An 8,350-nucleotide genomic window follows, 5' to 3' on the forward strand; every position below is an offset into this window, starting at 1 on the left:
TAAAAACATTTTGCATCAGTATTTCAGTGGTTCAAAAATCTAGACATTTTGCCCTTTCACTAAAAGCTATGAATCTGAGAAAAATCAGGCTCATAACCCTACAAAGCAGGAAGCTAGAAGTGAAAAGTGTAGTCTTTGTTAAGTAAGACCCAGCTATTTCCCGTCATAAGGGTATGAGTCCACTCATTCTCTCTCTCTCTCTCTCTCTCTCTCTCTCTCTCTCTCTCTCTCTCTCTCTCTCTCTCTCTCTTTGTATGTGTATGTGTGTGTTACTAGGGATTGCACCCAGAACCTTTCTCTGCTTCTATGTCTGAACTACTTGCCCCCAGCCCATACTGTTTATCTTACTGCGTCACAGCCATTTCTGTTCTGTATTCTGTATTGAACATAGTTCTTCTATCAGGAATCATCAAGTGCAGAACATGGTTTAGAAAATTCCAGGAAGATTAATTATGAGACAATTCAGTCCTGCCTTCAGAAAGAGCTGAAACTCTTGACTGTACCCCCAGGGTCTTCTGGTTTGGCTTCATGATTTCCAGTCTCTGGTTTCTCAGACTAAAGTCTTTCCCTTTCTCATCTGGGAAGAAACATGGCACTATTGAAGATTTTAAAAATAAAATAGAAATATTTATTTCATTTGATGTGTTTGTATGTGTATGAGTGTATGTGTACCACATGCATGCAGCAATGCATGGAGCCAACAGAGTTTTGGACTTAATGTTCTGTCTCTCCCCTCTGTGCCTCTGCAAGCCTCTCACTTAGGGCAAGGTTTATACTCTCATAGTGGTCAAGAGTCAGGACTCAGAGAGACCCCATCCCACCCTTCAGTTAACTCATCCTTTCCCATGTTTCCCTGGGGCAGGAATCTCTGTTGAGAGTTACAGATGTGAGGTGCTACATGTATGTTCAGAACAAAACCCAAGTCATCTTCAGGAGACTTGAAAACCATTAACCACTATGCCATAGTCAATTTTCTTTAAAGACGTGACCCTTGGGAGACCACATATCATAGTAGACCCTATTCCCAAGCCTGGCAACGCAATACAAACTAGACTCAATAGGGGGAAAAAATCTCAAAGTTGGATGGGAAACAATTGAAGAGAGTGATTGTAGGAGGAGTGTGGGTGAATATGTTCAAACTGCAGTGTATGAAATTCTCAAAGAATTAAAAAATTGTTGTTAAGATAAATCTTTTTAAGTAAAAAGTAAAAATAAACAGAACTTTGCACCAGACTCTGCAAATAACTTTGGCTGTGTCTTTATGGAGGATGCACTCTGTTTCACCTTCTGCAATGAATTTCATGTTCCTTAACATTTACAGTGGAGGTTCCTGCATCAGGGAGAGGTGGGGAAGGATGAGGTAACCAGAGGGTGAGGGTGGGGATGGGATCCCACTGTGTCCTATTTCCCTGCCTACCACAAGATGGTAGGGGTTGGGGGAGGGTAGAGTTTCCTTTACAGACTCGGTGTAGGAGGAGAGATACATGATGAGTCAATAAAGCTATACAGGCCATATGGTTGAGAAAACAGGCTTGGGACAACCTAAATGCTTTGAATGATAAACAAACATGTACCTTGGGGCTTTTAGTATCAGGAAGCCAGGAGCTCTACCCAGCCCTCTTTTTTCAGAACTCTTTGTATTCCTTATTGGCAGGACCAGTGGGGGGAATAATGATTGTATTGGGCTCCTTTTCTTTTGTTGTTAATATACCACCAGAATTCAGGTGGTTTACCTCTGTAGCAATTGTTTTGTTAGCTTCCTTTTATTCAAAAGTAGGTAGATAATCAAGGGTCAGAGATGACGTCTCACCAATCTAGGTATAAACCTGGGTTTCCTTAGGCCACACCTACAGGTGGGATGGAGCAAGCAGCTACATCACACACACACACACACACACACACATCGCACATGCACGCGTGTGCGCACATGCAGTCCACCCTACTCACATAGCTCAATCTTCTGTGAAAGCTGACTCAGGATTTCTGAGGTGTCTCACACTTGCTCAAAAATGAGAGTGTTTAGCTACTCATAGCCATTGCTGTTTGTTCACTTTAGTTTCAGTTGTCCTTGGGAGAGTATGACCATGACAGTCAGACTGTTCCTGCTGGGCCTGGCCACTGAGGCCCCTGGAAAACTGTTTACCTGGCAGGTAGCCTTTGCTTCTAATCTAGGGGAGTCACAGCCATTACTGTCCTGTCTTCTACTGATGCTCTTTTAGCAATTGTTCATTAGAAGGGGTCAACAATGCATTCCCCCTGAGTGTCAGGCATGTCTGGAGTCTTCGAGAACACTCAATGACAAATGTGCAAACTACATCACTTCTGGTAAAGTGTAGACACAGGAGGGACCCCCAAATTGAGACTTATAGGAAAAGCAGTATTTAAACCGAATCTTGGAGATGAATGAGAGTTAGCAAAGAGGAGGTAAAGTTTGAAGGAAAAAAAGAGTGTGATGGCTCATTTTGGTTTTCCACTTGGTAGGATTGAGAGGTACCTAGGATCATATCGCTGGACCCTTCCAGAGCATGAACTAAAGAAAGAAGAACCACTCTGAAAATGGTCAGCACCACCCCATAGGCTAGAATCACCCATAGGCCAGGGCTTGAATGGGGAAAGGGGGGAATTTGCTTCCCGTCTGCCATGATGTTACTCTGCTCTACCATACTCTTCCCACCATGCTGCCAAACAAATATTTCTTTTAAGTAGCTTTGTTAGCTATTTTGTCACACTAAAAGAGGGTTAAAAGAAGGAGTAGAAGCTATCATTTGAAAACCTGATGGGGAAGAGTGCATAGGGTTTCTGGTTTGATGATTATGAGTCATTTAATCCAGGTTTGGCAAAAGGAAGGTGCATGGAAATGATGGATCAGGAAAGTAGCTGGAGAGGTTTGCGGATGCAGGGCTACAAGTCTAATTAGCACTGTGGGGTTTTCCTTGGGCCAAAGAAGAGCTGGAAACAGGCATTCAATGGTAGACTTGATTTAGTACTATTGTTGTATAAAGAAAGTGTCAGAGTTCCAATTTCAGCAGAACAAGCCTCAGGATTCTGTCAAATCTGTCTGTTGAAACACTGGCTGTATAACATATTGGAAAATACATCAGTGAGTGGCATGACTAGGGGACTAGGCAGAGGTTAAACTTTAAGCAAAATGAGAAACCCCAGAGGCAATGGGAGAATTTGCTTTCATCTTCTGGGAGCCCAGAAGCATAATAGTACTTACTGCTAGCTTTCTTCTGCTTGCTGAATTGGGTGACCTTGAATGTTGTAGTTGGTGGTTCTGGAGGGCATGTGGTACATAGCTTATCCAAAAAGGCATCAAGAAATCCCTTTTCTCACCTTTCTTCTGCTCCCACTTAAATTTGATAGCTCAAATGGTCATATTGAGCATACATGAAAAATGAACCACTAGCCCACATCATAAATCATCCATCCAGAGAACTGTGAGGAAGAATTTCTATTTCAACTTCTGGATTGAGTAAGCGATAGCCCAGTGGCTAAGACTGCTTACTGCTCTTACAGGGGGGAACTGATTGGGTCCCAGAACACGCTCAGTGGCTCACAATCATCTATAACTCCAATTCTAGATAGAGGATCTGACATCTTCAGGTCACTGTGGGCAACACACACACACACACACACACACACACACACACACACACACACACACACATGAAATTTTAAACCCTTAACATTTATAGTAACAAACAAGCCTTCATATAGGTTTGCAGTTCAAATCAAAACATGGATAAAAATATTTCTCCAAAAATATAATCTAAATTGATTCTGTTAATAGCAACTCCAGGAACAGGGCTTAAACCAATCTAAATCCTCCTTGTGAATCTTGCTTCTAAGTTAGTCATGAAATAATTTTCAAAAGTTCAAGAAATGTAGCATACTAAAAATAACACATACCCACTCACATAAAGAAGTGAGATTTAGGGGTCAGAAGAAATATTTAACCTGAAAACTAACCAGACAATGGTGTTCTTAAATATTCAATGTGAAAGAGATATGTTTAATATACTTCAAGAAATACACAAGGCGAGAGGAGGCTGGGAGTCCAGGGAAGCAGCGGTTCCTCCGGCAGCATCAGGTAAACAGGCAGGCTTCCCGGCCTGTGTTCCAGTGCCTGCAGATTGCCTGGGAACTGCACAGAGCTCCCAATCCCGGTGGGAGCCAAGCACCCCAGACTCCAGATCTTCTCTCCCACCAACGAGACCAGGAAACGAGAGGAGGCTGGGAGTCCAGGGAAGCAGTGGTTCCTCCGGCAGCATCAGGTAAACAGGCAGGCTTCCCGGCCTGTGTTCCAGTGCCTGCAGATCGCCTGGGAACTGCACAGAGCTCCCAATCCCGGCGGGAGCCAAGCACCCCAGACTCCAGATCTTCTCTCCCACCAACGAGACCAGGAAACCAGAGGAGGCAGGGAGACCAGGGGAGTAGCTGTTCTGGATCAGGTACAACAGGACCCAGCATAGGGTCCAGGGGACCAGGTAGGAGGCTAAGCGCCCCAGATTCCTGTTCTTCTTCTCCACCCACGGGACCAGCATTTGGACAAGGAATAGAAGAACCACCAGATTATTGGACTTGCTAGCACCCACCAAAAGGGAGCTCTGGTCCCCAGACCAGTAAGGGGCTCTTTCTGCACCCACTAGAAGAAGAGATGGGAAAGAGACAATACAAAAACACAGCCAGCAACAGAAAAACAAATATGACACTGCCAGATTCTAGAGACTCCACACCAGCAAGACCCCAACATTCCAATGCAAACGAAGCAGAAGAGAATGACCTTAAAAGCACTTTCATGAAAATGATAGAGGCCCTAAAAGAGGATATAGGAAAATCCCTCAAAGAAATGGAAGAAAAACAAAGCAAAAATGCAAGAAATGGAAGAAAAAACAAACCAAAAAATGCAAGAATTGGAAGAAAAAACAAACCAAAAAAGGCAGGAAATGGAAGAAGAAATGAAGCAAAAAATGCAAGAAATGGAAGAAAAAACAAAGCAAAAAATGTAAGAATTGGAAGAAGAAACATAACAAAAAAGGCAGGAAATGGAAGAAGAAACAAAGCAAAGAATGCAAGAAATGGTAGAAAAAACAAAGCAAAAAATGAAAAAAATGGAAGAAGAAACAAACCAAAAAAGGCAGGAAATGGAAGAAGAAACAAAGCAAAAAATGCAAGAAATGGAACAAAAAGCAAACCAAAAAATGCAAGAAATGGAAGAAAGAACAAACCAAAAAATTCATAAAAGGCAACAAATGGACGAAAAGATAAACAGAAAATTGCAAGAAGCAATGCAAACACTGCAAGGGTTGAAAACTGAAATAGAGACATTAAAAAAACACAATCTGAAGAAAGGCAGAAAATAGAAAAGCTGGACAAACAGTCAGGCACTACCAATACAAACATTACCAACAGAATAGAAGAGATGGAAGAGAGAATCTCAAGTGTTGAAGATACACTAGGAGAAATGGATTTATCAACCAAAGAAAACCTTAAATCCAACAAATCCTTAACACAAAATATCCAGGAAATATGGGACACCATGAAAAGACCAAACCTAAGAATAATAGGTATAGAAGAAGGAGAAGAAATCCACCTCAAAGGGTCAGGAGGCATATTCAACAAAATCATAGAAGAAAACTTTCCCAACCTTAAGAAAGACATGCCAATGAAGGTACAAGAAGCCTACAGAACACCAAATAGAGTGGACCACAAAAAAAATCCACTTGCCACATAATAATCAAGACCCCAAACATACAGAATAAACAAAGAATATTAAGAGCAGCTAAGGAAAAAGGTCAAGTAACATATAAAGGCAGACCTATCAGAATTACACCTGATTTCTCCAGGGAAACTCTGAAAGCCAGAAGGTCCTGGATAGATATTCTACCTACACTAAGAGACCATGGATGCCAGCCCAGACTACTATACCCGGCAAAGCTCTCAATCACTATAGACGGAGAAAACAAGATATCCCATGACAAAACTAGATTCAAGCAATATGTGTCCACTAACCCAGCCCTACAGAAAATTTTGGAAGGAAAACTCCAACCCAAGGAAGCTAACTACAACCAGAAAAACATAAGCATTAGAGAATCCCTCTCTACCAACAGAACAAAGGCGTGAAATTCCACACATAATTCCACCAACAACAACCATCGCAAATCGAAGAAGGATGAGCAATCAATGGTCATTAATATCCCTCAATATTAATGGCCTTAACTCACCCATAAAAAGACACAGACTAGCAGAATGGATTCGAAGACAGAACCCTTCCTTCTGCTGCATACAAGAAACACACCTCACCCTCAAAGACAGACATTACCTGAGAGTTAAAGGTTGGGAAAAAACTTTTGAATCAAATGGACCCAAGAAACAAGCAGGGGTAGCAATCCTAATATCTAACAAACTAGACTTTAAAATAAAATCAATCAAAAGAGATGAAGGAGGTCATTACATACTCATCACAGGTGAAACCCACCAAGATGAAGTGTCCATCCTGAACATCTATGCCCCAAATACAAAGGCATCCACATTCGTTAAAGAAACATTATTAGAACTTGAATCTCATCTAAAGCCCCACACAGTTATAGTGGGAGATTTCAACACACCACTCTCACCACTAGACAGGAATACCAGACAGAAACTCAACAAAGAAGCAAAGGGTCTAATACTAATACATTACTAATAGAAGTAATGACCCAACTGGGATTAACAGATATCTATAGAACATTTCATCAACATAAAAAAGAATATACCTTCTTCTCACCACCACATGGAACCTTCTCAAAAATCGACCACATACTTGGCAACATATTAAACCTCAGCAGCTACAAAAAAATTGGAATAACTCCATGCATCTTATCAGACCACCATGCTTTAAAATTAGAATTCAACAACAACACAAATTGCAGAATACCTACAAACTCATGGAAATTGAATAATGCTCAACTGCACCATCCCTGGGTCAAAGAGGAAATAAAAAAAGAAATTAAAGACTTCCTCGAATTCAATGAGAATGAAGACACAACATACCCAAACCTATGGGACACTTTGAAAGCAGTGCTACGGGGGAAGTTCATAGCACTAAGTGCTCACATGAAGAAACAGGAAAACAGTTATACCAGAGAATTAACATCACAGCTGAAAGCTCTAGAACACAAAGAAGCAAACTCCCCCAGGAGGAGTAGACGCCAGGAAATAATCAAATTGAGGGCTGAAATCAATAAAGTAGAAACCAGGAAAACAAAACAAAGAATCAACGCAACGAAGAGTTGGTTCTTTGAGAAAATCAACAAGATAGACAAACCTTTGTCCAAACTTACCAAACAGCAGAGAGTGAACACGCAAATTAACAAAATTAGAAATGAAAAGGGGGACATAACAACAGACTCTGAGGAAATCCAGAGAATCATTAGGTCATACTTTGAAAACCTGTACTCCACAAAATTCGAAAATTTAAAGGAAATGGATGACTTCCTGGACAGCTGTCATTTGCCAAAACTAAATCAAGGACAGATAAGCAATTTAAATAGACCTATAACCCCTATGGAAATAGAAGCTGTCATCAAAAGTCTCCCAACCAAAAAAAGTCCAGGTCCAGATGGCCTCAGTGCAGAATTCTACCAGAAATTCAAAGAACAGCTTATACCAATTCTTCTCAAAGTGTTCCACACAATAGAAGCAGAAGGGTCTTTGCCAAACTCTTTCTACGAGGCTTCAATAACCTTGATCCCCAAGCCACACAAAGATACAACTAAGAAAGAGAACTTCAGACCAATATCCCTCATGAACATTGATGCAAAAATACTCAATAAAATACTGGCAAATCGGATCCAAGAACACATCAAAACAACCATTCACCACGATCAAGTAGGTTTCATCCCAGGGATGCAGGGATGGTTCAACATACGAAAATCCATCAACGTAATCCACCATATAAACAAGCTGAAAAACAAAAATCACATGATCATCTCACTAGATGCTGAAAAAGCCTTTGACAAAATCCAACACCCCTTCATGATAAAGGTCTTGGAGAGATCTGGGATAACAGGGACATACTTAAACATAATAAAAGCTATATACAGTAAACCAACAGCCAACATCAAACTAAATGGACAGAAACTCAACGCAATTCCTCTAAAATCAGGAACAAAACAAGGCTGTCCACTCTCTCCATACCTTTTCAACATGGTACTTGAAGTTCTAGCTATTGCCATACGACAACAAATGGGGATCAAGGGGATACAAATTGGGAAGGAAGAGGTCAAACTTTCACTGTTTGCAGACGATATGATAGTTTACATCAATGACCCAAAGAACTCTACCAGGGAACTCTTACAGCTGATTA

The sequence above is a fragment of the Mesocricetus auratus genome, unplaced genomic scaffold, assembly GCF_017639785.1.
Source record: "Mesocricetus auratus isolate SY011 unplaced genomic scaffold, BCM_Maur_2.0 Super-Scaffold_100057, whole genome shotgun sequence".
Classification (NCBI taxonomy): domain Eukaryota; kingdom Metazoa; phylum Chordata; class Mammalia; order Rodentia; family Cricetidae; genus Mesocricetus; species Mesocricetus auratus.